Source organism: Marmota flaviventris, chromosome 10, assembly GCF_047511675.1.
Source record: "Marmota flaviventris isolate mMarFla1 chromosome 10, mMarFla1.hap1, whole genome shotgun sequence".
In the NCBI taxonomy this organism is placed as follows: Eukaryota; Metazoa; Chordata; class Mammalia; order Rodentia; family Sciuridae; genus Marmota; species Marmota flaviventris.
The window spans coordinates 118088175-118102514 of NC_092507.1; the positions used below are offsets into that span (position 1 = coordinate 118088175).

The 14340-nt window shown below is 59.9% G+C and overlaps 1 protein-coding gene across 4 annotated transcripts in view; it reads left to right on the top strand.

Annotated features, from left to right (window-relative positions):
* The first annotated feature begins 4363 nt into the window (after positions 1 to 4363).
* Mef2d (myocyte enhancer factor 2D) overlaps positions 4364 to 14340 on the top strand; it is a 29264-nt gene continuing 19287 nt past the window's right edge. For 2 of the 4 annotated variants that reach the window (XM_027921014.2, XM_027921013.2), the window contains exon 1: positions 4364 to 4714. The gene's annotated coding sequence lies outside the window, so the exon portion shown is untranslated. Of the gene's footprint in view, positions 4715 to 12363; positions 13022 to 13087; positions 13520 to 14340 lie in introns of those variants that run through there. The other 2 variants (XM_071618334.1, XM_027921015.2) reach the window with 2 other exon arrangements.

The following is a 14340-nucleotide window of genomic DNA, read 5'->3' on the forward strand; positions in this document are numbered from 1 at the left end:
ATGGGGGTGGGGGGGGAGACGAAAGAGAGGGCGGTTCATTTGCATTTAAAGGGGCCACTCCAGGATTAGTGATGGGGGCTTTAAAGAAATGAGTGTTCCGCAAACTTTCGGTCCAGAGCTATGAGGCAAGAAAAAGGCGTGGTACAGCTGAAGTCTGTGACGACTTGAGTTTACGATATCAATTATGTCCTTCCGCGGGAAGGGGGAAATAGTCCGCCGGTGCCCAGGCTGGGAGCACGTGACCAGGAGGGGGCGGATGGGGGGGCAAGAGAGAAGGAGGGAGGAGCTGGGGAGACGACTGTCAGACTGCGTTTCAGCTGCCCCCACCCCCACATCCTGCCCACCCTCCTGCAGCTGCCACCACATCCTGCCCAGCCGCGGGCAGGGAGCTCATGTGGGGGGATGCACTGACCGAGACCCGGCTTTGGCACCCCTTCCCTGCCCCCTTCAGCTCCAGGGTGGGGCCTCTGCCCTTTGCCCCAGGTCTGGCCCTAGGCGCCCTGGCACTGAGCTTGGGACACTGCTCTGCCAGTACAGCCTTGGACAGCTCTCTGAGTGACTTTGCCTTCCCTTCCCCCAACTGTGACCTGAAGTGGAACTTACAGGGAGCCCTGACCAGATCCCCATCCCTGGGCTGGCACAGTTGTCAATAGACAAATAGAGATGTTCAGTAAAGTTGGACAATCTTAACTCAGGCACAGAGCTACAGGCTCATCCATACAGATTCATGTCACACATTTGCTGAACACGCATTCTACATTATCCCAGCCAAGCCCTGAACACCCAAAGTTGAGTGTCCTGCCTTCAAGGAGCTCAGGATCTGGTCAGAAGTGTAAATTGGAAGCCAAAAATGTCATCAGGCTGTGGTGTGTACTGAAGAGAGAGACCCACAGGGTAGAGAGCGCTCTCCAAGCAGACATGGGATGATACACAAGTCCACGCAGAGAGTATATGCACCGAACTATCTGCTGAGAGTCCTTCCCTTTGCAAGCAAGGTGTCACGGGAGAGATGGGGGGGCCTTTGCTACGATCACCCAAAAAACAATGATCAGCCGAATAGGAGAGATGAGGTCGATGGAGATGGCGAGTTGGAGATTGTCCAGATGGCCATGGGGAAGATGAGACCAGCCAGGCAGCCAGAGGGGTTAGAGCTTGGATTGGCATTAATGGCTTCCCTGTGTTATGGAACAACAGGCAGATAGAGAGACAGCCCTGAAGGAGAAGAGGATGCGGAAGACCCTTTCCAAATGAAGTCCGATTAGGGAAGCATGAGAAAGGGTGAATAAAAGGATTGTAGATTTCTCTTTGCCATTCAACTTAGGAAGATGATACTGTAGAGAGGAGTTTATACAGCGTGTTCTTTGTAGGACTTTGGTGAGCCTCCTAGTGTCTGACTTCTAGGGGACTGTACTGCGGTTTTGGGCCCCTAATTAGGTGACTTTTCTCTAGAAAAAAAATAGGTAGTCAGTCAGAGGTGAGGGAGGAAAAATGAGCCCCCAGCATCTGAGCGCAGTCAGTCCTTTTCTACCCAGAGGATTCTGGGATGGGAAGTCAAGGGCCAGAAGAAAAAGATTGGGAGCTGGGGCTGGGGCTCAGTGGTAGAGCGCTTGCCTAGCATGTGTGAGGCACTGGGTGTGATTCTCAGCACCACGTATAAATAGATGAACAAAACAAAGGTCCATCAATGTCTAAGACGATATTAAAAAAACCCAAAAAGATTGTGTAATCACTTTAAGGAAGTTCTTATTTCCATCTAACTTCCAGCAGCATTACTCCCTCCACCATGGAAATCAAGACTTCATGTTTATTATTATATCTTCTCTCATGAAGGTTTTCCTATAGTCTAAATGCTGTCCCACTTGTAGCATCAGCATTTCCTACTATGTTCTCTTTGAATTACCCTGTCAGCATCTCAGGGTGTGGGACATTCCATCACTCCAACTCTTGCCTCTCTTCCCTTGTCCCTCAGGCTGCTGGCCCTTTAATACCCTCCCCAGGTGACTCACCTTCCTTCCTCATTCCTTTGTTAAGGACCCAACATTCCAAGACTGGGAGGACCAGCCAGCCAATCAAAGCCCTGGCAGGCCTGCCTCAGGCTGGAGATTGGCTGGAGCTGTGCTTGGCGGGAGGCTCACCCAGGCAGATCCAGTGGAGGTTGGGGAGGGGGTTTCTGGGAATCAGTCCTGGGAAAGAATTTGTTCCGGAGCTGCTTATATTTTGGAGAGAATCCTCCAAGTGGAGCGGGGGCCAGAGGGTTCTCTGCCTTGGAGAGCCTCCAAACTGGAGGCAGGTTGAGAACTTAGCTGTCTTGGTCTCTTGGGGACCTGGGTGCCCCCTGCCCATTCTGGATGTCCCCCCCTCTGTGGTGTGGGACCTGATGGTCCGAAGGCTGTGTTCCCATGCCTGTTCCTAAGAAGTCTTTTCCAGCAGCCCTGGATCTCTCCAGTCTCAACATTCTGCTTTCCCGACGTCGGAAACAGCCGGAAAATAAACACCCTGATGACTAAACGGTTTCTCCAGCTAGAGCCTGGGGAAGCACTAAAAATAGAGGCCACAAGTGAGGGGAGGTTCCCCACTCATGTGGGGGGGGGGCACTTTCTCATCCTGCTACTGCCACAGCCTCAAGGCGCTGTTCTTCTCCAAGTCCTTGGGGAAGGGGCAAATGGGCTCCCCCTGCCTACCCTGAAGTTTTGGGGGCACGCTAGCGCTGCCTGGCAGGGAGGAAGGACACCTCTGGGGCTGGAGGCCCCATCTCCCATACCGATGGGGAACTGAGAAGCTCCTCATTTGGGGACAAAGTGGGACACTGTATAAATCAGGTTTCCTGAGGAAGGAGTCAGGTAGAAAGGTTGGAAACTGAGGCCCAGGAAATAGGAGTGTGGCCTTCAATCTGCTGGTAGAACAGACCCATGGAACTCGTCTTCGTGTGGACTAAAAGGGGTATTTTCAGACCAGCCCTTGGCACAAAAGTCTGAGTTGTCATAATGCAGCGTGAAGCACCTGTACTAGGCAATCTGCTTACATGAACTAATTTAATCTTCACACCAAATTTGAGTTAGGTACTAACTTACTACCATCTTCTTTTCCCCCATGAGGACCTTGAGGTAAAGGAGAGTTAAACAATGTGCCTGTGTTCACAGTTAATAAAAGGTGGGGTAAGAACTTGAACCAAAGCAGATTGATTGCTAAGTTGATGTTTCTAACCACCAGGTCCTGCTGCCTCTCTGTATATATGGGTCTCTCAGCACTAACCCAGAATTGAGTCTTTGTCCCATAAATCAAACCCAGCCTGATAGAAATCAGGGTGTGTGAAGAACTGAGTGCCCTTCTGTTCTGCAAGATTCAGCTGAGATCTATGCCAGATTCCATCATTTCCGCAAGCTCCAGGTAGAAAGCAGCAGGACTTGGAAATAACAGGAATGTTGGACAGCAAGCCCGATGGGCAGAAGGATGGTACCACACTCCTGTGGTAAGGCACTTCAAAATTCACCACACCCTAAGGCAACCAGAAATTAAAAAAAAAAAAAATTTTTTTTTTTTTTAAAGAGCTACTATTGCTTCTTTAATAAGATGCTTCTGGATGTTTCCTGTGAGGCGGGGTGGGGTGGTGAGGGGTAGTGGTGGTGGTGGTGGTTAGGGTCCCGCCCCTTTAAATTGCCCCCTCGGCAGTAAGTGCGCTGGGGCCCGCCAGGCACTAAAGATTAGGTCACCCGAGAACTATGAGCTGTCGCTTTAAATTGCTGGGCGTCAGCCGAGCCAGGCCCAGGGAGGGGAGGGGGCCTGTCACAGGTAGAGGGAGCAACTGAGCTCCTCAGGTAACCCCCCGCCCCAAGGAAAGAACGTGGTCCTTTAAGTGGAGCTTTGTCACCCATTAAGTGAGGGAGAAGGAGTCTTTTCACCACTTACAGCCGCCCCTTAATTTCTCCACCTAGACTCCCACCTCCCAGCCCTCCTGGGGCTCCTGGAGCGAGTGTGCGGGTGAGAGAGTGCATGTTGCGCGCACAGCCTCCCCGAGAAGGACCTCCTTGAGCGCGTGGCGGCAGCAGCGCCAGGCGGCCGTCCGGCGAGCTCCGAGGGGCACCATGGGCGCGGGCCGATCCCTTTAAAGGCCTCTGGGTCTCGCCTCCCACTTGGCCTCGCTCAGTCCCTTCCTCCCTCCCTCCCCGCAGGCGGAGGGATCTGCCGCTCCCGGCGCCGCAGCCTAGCTTGGGAGGGCGGAGGGGTGGGGGCCGGCCCAGCCTGGCCCGGCCGGCCCGAGGGAAGCGAGGGGCGGGGCCGCGCCCCGGGACCGCCCTCCCGGGCCCCGCCCCTCCGCCCCCACGATTCCTCCCATTGGCTCCTCCGCCTGTCCGTCACCGCCGTTGCTCCCACCCCTCAAGCTAGGCTGAGCTGTGCCTACGTCGGCCTCGACTCCCGGGGGCTGGAGGAGTTACCTTTGGAGCCTGAAAGGAGGAAGGAAGCAAAATATCAACAACTGTCGAGGCGGCTCGGGCGCTCGGCCCTGGTCCCCAGCTTGCCCGACGTCCGCCTGCCCGCCCCCGCGCGCACGACGGGGGCCCAGGCCCCCCGGCGCCGCCCAGGGCCCGCGCGGACGCCGGCCTCATTTATTATTCCTCCCGCCCGGAGCTGCGGCTTCCCGGTGTTGAAGATCCCCCGGACCAGGGGCGAGGGTTACCCCTTCCCTGCCGTGATACCCCGTTTCCCTCAGGGGCTGGTGAGTAGAGAAAAATAATGCGCCTGCCACTTTAAGAGGCCCCCTCCCCCACCCGGTCCCGGCCCGGGCGGAGGGTGGTCTGGCCCGTCCCCCGAGGGTGGGCTGGGGTAGCCCCGGGGCTGCCGGGCGCGCGCGGGAGAGCGGCGCGTCGTCGCGTGGCGCTGGCGGGGGCCCGGGGCTGTTTGTGTTAGGGAGTCGGCTGCGGGCCCCGCGGGGTGGGCTGTCATTCCCTGGGGTGTCGGGGGCGCGGGCGGGCCGGGCGGGTTGGGGTCGCGCCGGCCTCCCAGCGGCCGGCCAAGGGGCGCCTTCCTCCGAGGGGTCTCCGGTGACAGCCGGGAGCGACTGACATTTTAACAGCCGGCCCCCCTCCCTCCCTCTCCTCCTCGCGCCGCCTGTTCCCTCCTCCTGGCCCGAATGGTGCCGAGGGGCCCGGGAGGGCCGCGGGAGGGCGGGGGCGGGAGCCGCAGCTGTTTGGGAAGCGGGAGGGGGGGGGATGTTGTTCAGATGACACCGGGGTGGGTTGGGGCGTGAGTGTGTCCCGGGGCCCGCGTGCCCGGGCCGGTGGAGTCGGGACGCCGAGTGGCCCCGGAGGTGGGCACGCAGCTCCCTCTTTGGGACCTCCTAGCTCCTCTCCGAGCCCCCTGACCTGGCTTGTCCGCTGCCCCAGCTGGAGAAGCCCCTGGCCAGAAGTTTGCAGCTGGTCCACATCTGGGCCAGAGTCCTCCAGTTCCCCTCCACCTATGGCAGGCCGAGCTGCGGGGACTGGGGTCTGCCCAGGGAGTGGGGGCTCGGGAGGGAGCGCTGAGGGCAGCGGGATACGCTCACTTTCCCACCGCGGTGCGAGCCCCCTTCCCGTCAGCCCGAGTTTAACAGGGGTCCAGGGAAGGCGTCTGTCCCCCTAATGGTTCCCGCTGACCTCTTAGCAGCCCTTACAGGTCTCCTCAAGAAAGGAGGAGTCCGGGGTCTGGGCACACTTGGAGCCACTGACTTGGTTACCCCAGACTTGTCCTTCGAAGTGGGAGGCTCTGTGCCTCCCCTACCGCGTGCTGTTGGGGGTTGGGGGAGGGTACAGTGGGCGCATCCTGTGTCCCCCTTCTCTGCGTCCCCCCATTTGAGTTTTCCTCAGAGGCTAGTTTCTTTGGGGGTGGATCTTAGTCACCCCTCCTCCCATCCTCTTGGTGGGTCTCCCTGCAATTCAGGGGCCAGCCTGGAGTATGGGAAGTTTGCCGTCTGGGGCGGTGACCTTGGGCTGCTCTGGCCTGGAGATAGTAGGGGAGCCTGAGCCAGCATGAGATTGGGCCTATTGGAATTAGGAAGGTGACCACCCCCCACTCTCCTCCAAGCCCCCAAGGGGGAGGTCTTAGTAGCTAAGGAAGGCGTTGAAGAGGCACATGTCAGTGTTCACAGATGTCCACCTGCTTGTGGCCACCAGGTCACACGGGCCCCAGGACTTAGCCTGGCTGTCCCAGATCCCACAGCTTGCCTGGGAATGAATTTCCTTCCTGTGGTTTCCTGGTGGTGGGCAGGAGATGGGGGTGGGGTGGGATCAGTGTGGGAGGGGCTAAGGACCTTTTTATATGGAGCAATTCAGGGACATTGGAGCTTGGGTATAGCTTTTTCCTGGCTTGCCCCAGCATGGCATTTGGGTCTCAGTGGTCATATTTTCTTTGTTGTGACTCCCTTGTCCCTCCAGCAAACACTGTACATGTCTGCATGTGTGTGTATGGATGCGTGTGTGCGTACACTTGTAAGGGGATTCTTCTGGGGAAAGGAGGAGTTTTACTTGCTCTATTGTAGCAACCTGAGAGGTTGAGCTTTTTACCTGAGATCACACAGCAAATCTGTGTCAGAGCTTTAGTCCCTCCACTCTTTCAGGCTCAGCTTCAAAGTAAATAGAGACTGGGAAGGAAGACACAGCAGCCATGCTCTTGGAGGTGGTGGTCCCCAGGACCCAGTCAGAAAGCATCTTAACCCTTATGTGGGGGGTTGGGCTGAAACTTGTGTCTGCTGTAAACCAGCATCTAAAACAGTGGTGGAGGTCTAGGAGGGTGGCAGGTGCTGCCTGCTGTCCACCCCACTCTGGGGCTGGTGGCCCTGGGCTGGAGGCCTCCGCTGCCCGGCTCTGCCCCTCGGAGCTCCTGGCTCTCATAGGCCGAGATGTGATCGTCTTTCTGGCTGCTGTTATATAATCTCTCTCCAGCAGGGCTTTTTTTTTTTTTTTTTTAAATCTTCCCTGGGTCTTTCCTGGGAGGTAGGATGGGGAGGAGAAGGTGGGGGGACACCTCAGGTTGGGGGCTGGAGGAGCAGCCACAAGGAGTCTGAGGGGGTGCCCTCGGCCCCCCGGGACTGGGAGGGGAGGCTTTGGGATTAGTGCCCTTCGCACCCTCTTCTGATCTTGCCCTGGAAAGGTGTCTCTGCCACGGGTGTCCCTGGTCCTCCTGCCCTCGGACACCTGGATCTCTGCCCGTGCTGTCCATCTTCTCTTCCTGGCCAGCTGGGCCTTTCATCCTCGCTGGCCAGCATCGGGTCCAGAGTCTGAGCGCTTACCCCAGCCTGGTGGGGGCCCTGTGGTCACTTTGCCGACCACCTGTGGGCCTCAGTGGGGGAGGGGTATGGGGACAGGTGGGTGCGACCTGCGTTTCCCTGGTTGTGTCTGAGCCAGCCCTGCTTGTCTGCCCTTCCATGCAGACAGGTGGCCTTCCTGAAGTAAGGAGCCAGTGGGTGGCCGGCGCAGGTCTTCCCCGTGGACACGGCGCTCCTGCGTCTGCCCAGGCTCTGTAAGTGGGATGAGGACCCAGGCGAACCCATCATCAGGGTTGGCGTGGGCCTGTGGCACTGTGGTGGCAGGTCCTCCCACCCCCCAGGTCCATGGCTGTCCATGGCCAGCTGGCTTGAGGCAGTCACCTCCCTGTACAGGGAAGAGGGAAGGAGGCTGTCGTGGCTCATGGCGGGCAACACAGCCTTAGCATCACTGTAATCGCTGGTGGCTTTTATGAGCTAGTCATGGGGCCGGAGTCTGGCCAACCTTCTGTCCTTCTGTCCCAGTTTGGTGACTTAACTCATGGGGGAGAGGGTGGTGTTAGGTCCTAGGAGCTCCATTCTAGAAGTTGGGTGTCTGGATGTGTTGTGTTCACATTGCCCTTTCTGTCTACAACTACAGCAAGCAGGACCAAGCTCAGACTCCAGGGAGAACTTCCCAATGCAGCTAGGTTGGGAAGAGATGGTAGCTTTTACTTTGGCCTGGGAAAGGAGGGGATCACAAAGCATTTTCTCCTCCTGTGGCTCTGCTAAAAGGCCTTGACCTTTGGCCCAGTGGGTTGGTGCTGTTTGGCTCCTGGAGTATTTATTTTCTCTTCTCTCCGCTGCCTAGGACAGAAAGTGTTGAGAGGAGTCTGTCCTGCAGCTGCAGGAGGGTAGGCTTGGACCCCTCCCTCAGCAGGGCTGGGAGAGTCTGGTGCCGGTTTGGTGCGGTGTGGAGGACCAGGAGGACCCAGGCCCTGCGCCATGGGGGGCCACAGCGCTTGGTGGCACACATGGTGAAGGTGTAGACACCCTCACAGCAGCTGCGGCGCGGGGGAGGGGGTGGCGAGTGGCAAAGATGATTAAAGGATTGGAGAGCGGGGCCAGGGTGAGGGACCAGAGGCCAGAGGACTGAGGGCAGAGCGAGAGAGCAGGAGGGATTGAGGTTAGACCACAGATGGGCAGGCGAGAGCCCCGTCTGCACAGTAAAGAGCCGGCTGTGAGTCCAGGCGTCCTGGCTGGCTTCCGTCCCTCCCCCACCTGGCGCTCTCCTTGGCCCTGGCGCACTGGTCTCCGCCCCCCACACTGGCCGTGTGTCCTTGGGTAAGTCACCCTCTGGGGGCCTCAGCTTTCCAGGTGCACTGGAGTTTTGCCTTTTGGTGATGGGACATCTGGGTGTCTTGGTGTCAGTCACAGGTCTCTGTCGCCCTCCCTACTCACCCACCCTAAAGAGGGAAGCCATTCGGAGGCATCAGGTTCTTGGGCGCTCTCAGGCACTGGGGGCAGACCCCGGCCTGAGTGACCCCGAGGCCTTCCATGTCTGGCCTTTCCCCAGGTGGAGGCCGCCGCCTGCCCTCCAGGGAGCCCAGCCATGTTGCAGACCGCTGCTGGCCGCGTGGAGGCCGGGGAGTGCTCCCTTGACTCTGCACAGGCCCTGATGGCTGTCTGGCCCTGGTGCTGCTGTCTGACCGCCCTCCTGCTGTGGGCCAGGAGGGGAGGGACCTGTCCAGGGCTCCCTGTGGCTGGCCACACCCAGGCGGGACCATATTTACTCATTTAAACTTGCCCTCCCAGCAGGCCCTGGCCTTGGCGAGGTGCCTCTGGCTGTACGCTCTGGCCACTCCCTGAGCTGGCCATCGCAGACGGGGACGCCAGGTCAGGGGGCTTTTACTCGCCCTTTCGGGGAGCTGCCCCCAGCCATGCCCCACTCACCCAGTCTTCTAGGATGTGTCCTTCACCAAAACCAGAACTCATGGGAATGTCTGGAGACTGTTTGTCCCCACACTATTTTTTTTAGAATCTGGAAAACTGAGCCTCAGAGATCTAAGTGACAATGCTGTCCCTGGGGCTGGGGGCTCTGACTGAGGTTGAAGGAAGGCTCCTGTCCTGCGGGAGTGGCCGTGGGAAGAAGGCCAGGAGGCTGTGGGAAGGGGACTAAGTCCAGCCTCTAAGAGTCCCGACACCCTGGACCCCGAGGAAGGGCTGCCTGTGGGTTTGGGTGTCTGGATGAAAGCCCCCAGAGCAAGGGGTCAGGAGCGGATGACACGCGGCCCCATCCTGGGTGTCCATGAGTGTCCCCTTGGGCTTCTGCGTGAGGTGGGGGAGGGGGGCTAGAGTGGGAGGCCTGGACCCCCTAGGAGCTAGGCCTGTCCCAGGGCAGAGCCCGGCCAGGAGCTCCCATGGAGAGCGGTCCCTCCCCTCAGTCCTGTGTGTGAGGGGCACACTGTGCCTGCAGGCAGCCCTCCTGTTCCCCTTGTCCCTGATGCCCCTGGGCGAGTCCCTGCCCATCTCCAAGTTGATCTTCATGTCTGTTAAAGGAGGTGATGCTGTTTGTCCCCCATGGGAAGGAGAGGGGTTCCGTGAGAAAACGTGCAGGGCTGCTCAGCAAGTGGCACCGCCTGACCCAGGACTTGTCTGCCAAGGCTGCTCGATGCCAGCGTCTGGTGTCCTGGAAGGGGCCGGGAGGCTTTGGGGGGACGTGCAGGCCCAGGGCTAGGCTTGGGAGCCCAGGGATCTGCCTTCCCACCAGCTGCCTCCATGGCTCAGAAGCCACCCCTGCCCCTGCCCCTGGCTGACGGTGCTGTTCCCCGTGGTCTCCTTGCCAGCAAGTGCCTGGGGGAGGCCCATGAGGACAGAGCCAGGACCCGGGTCCCCAGGCCTGAGGGGAGACGGGCCCACTGGAGGCTGGGCGAGGTGGAGGAGAAGCGGTGTTTGGATCCAGCGATAGGAGGCAAGGAGATGGAGCAGGGGCTGGGGTGACCTTGGGCTTCCAGCCCTCCCTGTAGGGCAGGTGCGCTGTCGTGTTGGGCCAGGGGAGGGCCAGGCCTGGGCCCACGGCAAGGCTGTGCTTCAGCCCTCTCCTGCACCCTTCTCCCTGACCTCTGCGCCCCCTCCTGCCCACAACCCTGATCTGTGCTGACTCCTCCACTCGACCCCTTGTGTGGCAGGCCCGGGGCCCAGGCTGGCTGGGTGGGGACAGGCCTCCTGGCCCAGCTGCTCCCTCTTGTCTCTCCCACCTGTCAGCCGAGGGTGGGGAGCTGAGGGCAGGGGAGAGAGGAACCCTTCACCTGTTCCCGGGGGTGGGGCCCTAGTTGTAAAGCCTAGCAGAGAGATTGAGAGTAGACAACAGGCAGGACTTCCCCCTCAGAGCAAGGCTAGCTCCAGATGGTAGAAATGGCAGGGAGAGCGTGGTAGGCAGAGGTCCTTACTGGAGAAGTTCCATGGGACTTTGCACAGTGTCCTTGTGAAAGGGTGAGACGCCAGGTCTGGGGACATGGGTCTGCCTAGCCTTGCGCAGGTCCTGCTCCCCACCCCTTGCCTGCGAGGCCCCTCTGTCTGGCTGTGCATCTCAGCCTCACCTGACACTTTCCTGAGAGCAGTGAGCTAATCCTGTAGGAGCTGCCTGGTGGCCACCCTCCCTCCCTGCCAGGGGCTTCAAGGACTGTCCTCCAGTGAGAAGGAGACCCAGCCACTGCCCCAGGCGGCCCCTTTAAATCCTTGGTGGCTTCTCGAGGTCATGATGTCTCTAGGAGGATTTGCTCTCCCTGATTGGATTGGCCTCTTTCGGTCCCGGTCCCCTGTCCCTTGTCGGAGGTGTGGGTGTCACATTCTGACCCTCCACCTCCCTTTCCCCCAGCACCCGTGGTGTCCAGATTGAGGGCCCCTGGCCAGGGCCCGGCTCTCCTGTGCCTCAGCAGAGCAGCCCCGCCTCTGTCCTGTGGATGAGAAGAGAGGGTCTTGCTGTTTTAAATAAGGGGACCGAGCGCCGTCCTGACAGTGGCTTTCTGGAACTGCTGCCTGCTTCTCTCCACTTATTCCTTTGGCCAGGGATCATCATTACTCCCTGCTCTCATTTTCATGGGAAGTTCCTCCCCTTGTCCAACTAGCAGTCTACCCACTTCAGTGGTAGGCAGCCCAAACCCAGCACTGGTGGCCTTATGCTCATCCCAACGGCTCTCAAGCTGACCTGCCCCCAAAGCCCCAGCTGCCACTTTCACTTCTGTCTCTTAAGACCCCAGGGGGAAGTAGGGTGGGGAGGTGGAAGGTGACACACTAACCGTCCCAACCGCCCCCACCTCTCCTCAACTGAGGCTTCTGATGGCCAGGGGCCCCTGTCCACCACTCTTGTTTAGATGACTGAAATGGGCTTGGGTTGCAGTGGAAGGGTTGGCTACTGTGGGTAGGATGGTGGTTAGATAGCAGGAAGGACTTCCCAGGCTAGGAGACCTCTGCTGGGCTTCCTTGTTTCTGAGAGTATGGCTAGAAGTGTAGATACTGTAACTGGACAGATGGAGGTTGGACTTCAAGGTAGGTAGGGGACTGGTTGTCTGCCAACTCTCATTGGTAGGAGTTCAATGCTGGGGCCTCCTTGCCCTCCCAAATGTCACCAGCTGCCCATGCTGGATTGGGTACCTTCTGACAAGCAGTTTTGAGCCCCAAGACTACTTTAAATCTAGGGACTGAGCCCTCAGAGGTCCCCGTTGTAGTCTGTGTCTGTCTTTCTGTCCCTGGCCACATCCTTCATTCTGCACTCTGGAGTGGGTCCTAGAAATGGGCATGGAGACAGGAGTAGAGGACAGCTCCCTGCCTTGCCACTCATGCCCAGCCATGGCCCCGAGGGGACTGGGGCCCGGGCAGCAGGGCAGTGGGCAGCCGCTGGACCTCATCCTGGGAGCCTCGGCAGATCCCCCTTCCTCCTGACCTCACCCCATCCCTGCCTGGACCTGGACGGAGGGGACCCAGCTGGACCAAAGCTGTCCACTGTTGCCGGGGGTGTTTACATTCAGCAGTGCTTTCGGGGGGGGGGGGAGATGGAACCAGGGGCTTGAGGGCCTGGGACACTGGGCTGGGGTCTCCGGGTGCCTTGGGGTCTGGGTGGGGTGGGAGTCCTGGGGTGGGAAGTGGGATCTGAAGGAATGAGGTCAGAGGCACTATGCAAATCCCATGCAAATGAGCGCCAGTGAGTCAGGCCGAGGCCTGCTGGGTGGGGCCCAAGGAGCACCTCGAGTTTCAGAACCAGCCCCACCAGTGTTTGACAGTGACCTTGGGCCAGACCACGACAGTGACCCTGGGAGGCCCTAAGCTCTGGGTCTGATTGGTGGTTCAGATGTGTGAGGGGACTGTGGTGGCCTGTGTGTCCCACCTGGTACTTGCCTTGGCCCACTGTGAGCCTTTGTGGTGCTTTGCAGCTGGTGGAGGGGCTCCCCTTTAGAACATGTCTTCCCGGCCTCCAGATTGCCCCCCCCCCCAGCTGGAGGACCTACTGTGTCACCTCTTGGGCTGTTCCTCTGTAAATGCACACAGTCCTGACTCCCCCTTCCTCTTGGGTCTCTCCAAAGAGCACAGGGACAGTATGTCTGGCCTGGAACGGCACCGCATGCCTCATGCACTCTACCTGCCCAGGCTCCTGGTCAGTAGGGTGCAGCCCATTCACTGGCTCAAGGTCACAGGGTGAGTTGGCGCCACAGCAGGGACTAAAAGCCCAGCCCAGAGTCCCCACGTTTCCCTGGACTGTTCATCACCCCACCTCAGGACTCCATCTCCTGTTGCCCCCAAATACTTCCTGAGGTCAGTCTGGGGTTCTCTAGGAACTTTCTGGGGTGGGGGTGGGGGGAGGAATAGATGGGAACCAGCCCAGAGGTCCCCAGGGGAGGTCAGAGCTAGGATGGGAGGTGCTGGAGCTGCTGCCTCCATAGGGAGCCGCACAGCCCCCTGCAGCACAGGAAGGATGAGAGCTAGACTACAGGAAGGACAAGCTGGGGTGGGGAAGCAGTGGAGGAGGCTCGGGAGACAGACCCTCAGTGGAGAGGCATCTCCTGGGCAGAGAACAGGATGACCCCATCCCAGGAGGTTTTCCGGGGAGGAGAGGGTGGGAAGCCTGGGGTGGAGCATGGAGAGTTGTCCAGCGGAAGCTGCGGGAGGGCTGCCCTGGCTCCCCACCCTGCGCTCCTCAGGTCCGTTCCTGTCCCTAGCCAAGGCGCAGGTGCCTGGGACCCGAGACTCCCCTGCCCCAGGCCCAGCTTTCTTGGACGGCCCTTTTTCAGCCCGCCCCCAGGTCCCCAGCCGGTGAGTTAAAATTAGCTCAGTGCCCAGGCTAAAAATAGCCCCTGCCCAGCCCTGAGGCTGCTGGGCGGGGGAGGGCGTCCCTGAGGGAAGGGAAGATGGTGGGAACCAGGTCTTTGGGTGGAAGCCTGTCTGACCCAAGTTTATGGGTGGGGCTGGGGCCTGCCCTGGGCTGCGATCCTAGAAAAACTGGGGGGAGAGAAGGAGCGGAGGGAGGGCCGGGAGCGGGGGTGGGGGGCAGGCTGTGCGGGGGCGTGAGAATCGGCTGTATGGGGTGCGGGGGTGGGGCAGTCGGACCTCGGGCTCTGCCTCCCTCAGGCTTCCCAGGGACGGTGCCCCCCTTCCTTAGTGCACCACGGGAAGATGCCTCTGGCCTGGGCGGGGGAGTCAGGCCCCCCCTGCGCCGGCACCCAGGGAGCGCAGGCTCAGGGGAGGCGGCTGAGGCCCAGCGGGAATGGCTTCCAGGACTTGAGCCTGGGGTCGCTCCCTGGGGGCTGGAGTTGGACAGCTGGGCCTGGGTGCTCCCTCTGCCTCCTCAGGACCCGTCTGCCCTTGGGAGATGGGCAGAGCGCAGATAGTCCTTCCCCGGGCTGCGTCTGGGCCCCAGCCAGGGCCCCAGGGCCCCTGGCCTCTGCTTTCCCTTGCCCAGGCGCCCCGCCCCGCCCTGGTCTACCTCTTGGCGGGACTGCAAGTTCTCAGAGGGCAGGGAGGGTGCCCGCTGCCTGGTGCCCAGGGACCAGAGTCTGAGCCGTGGCAGTGCTTGGCCTGACTCCTCCCACTCCGGAGCTCTGCGCCCGCCCCTGCTCCCTGGCCGGCCCTGGCCA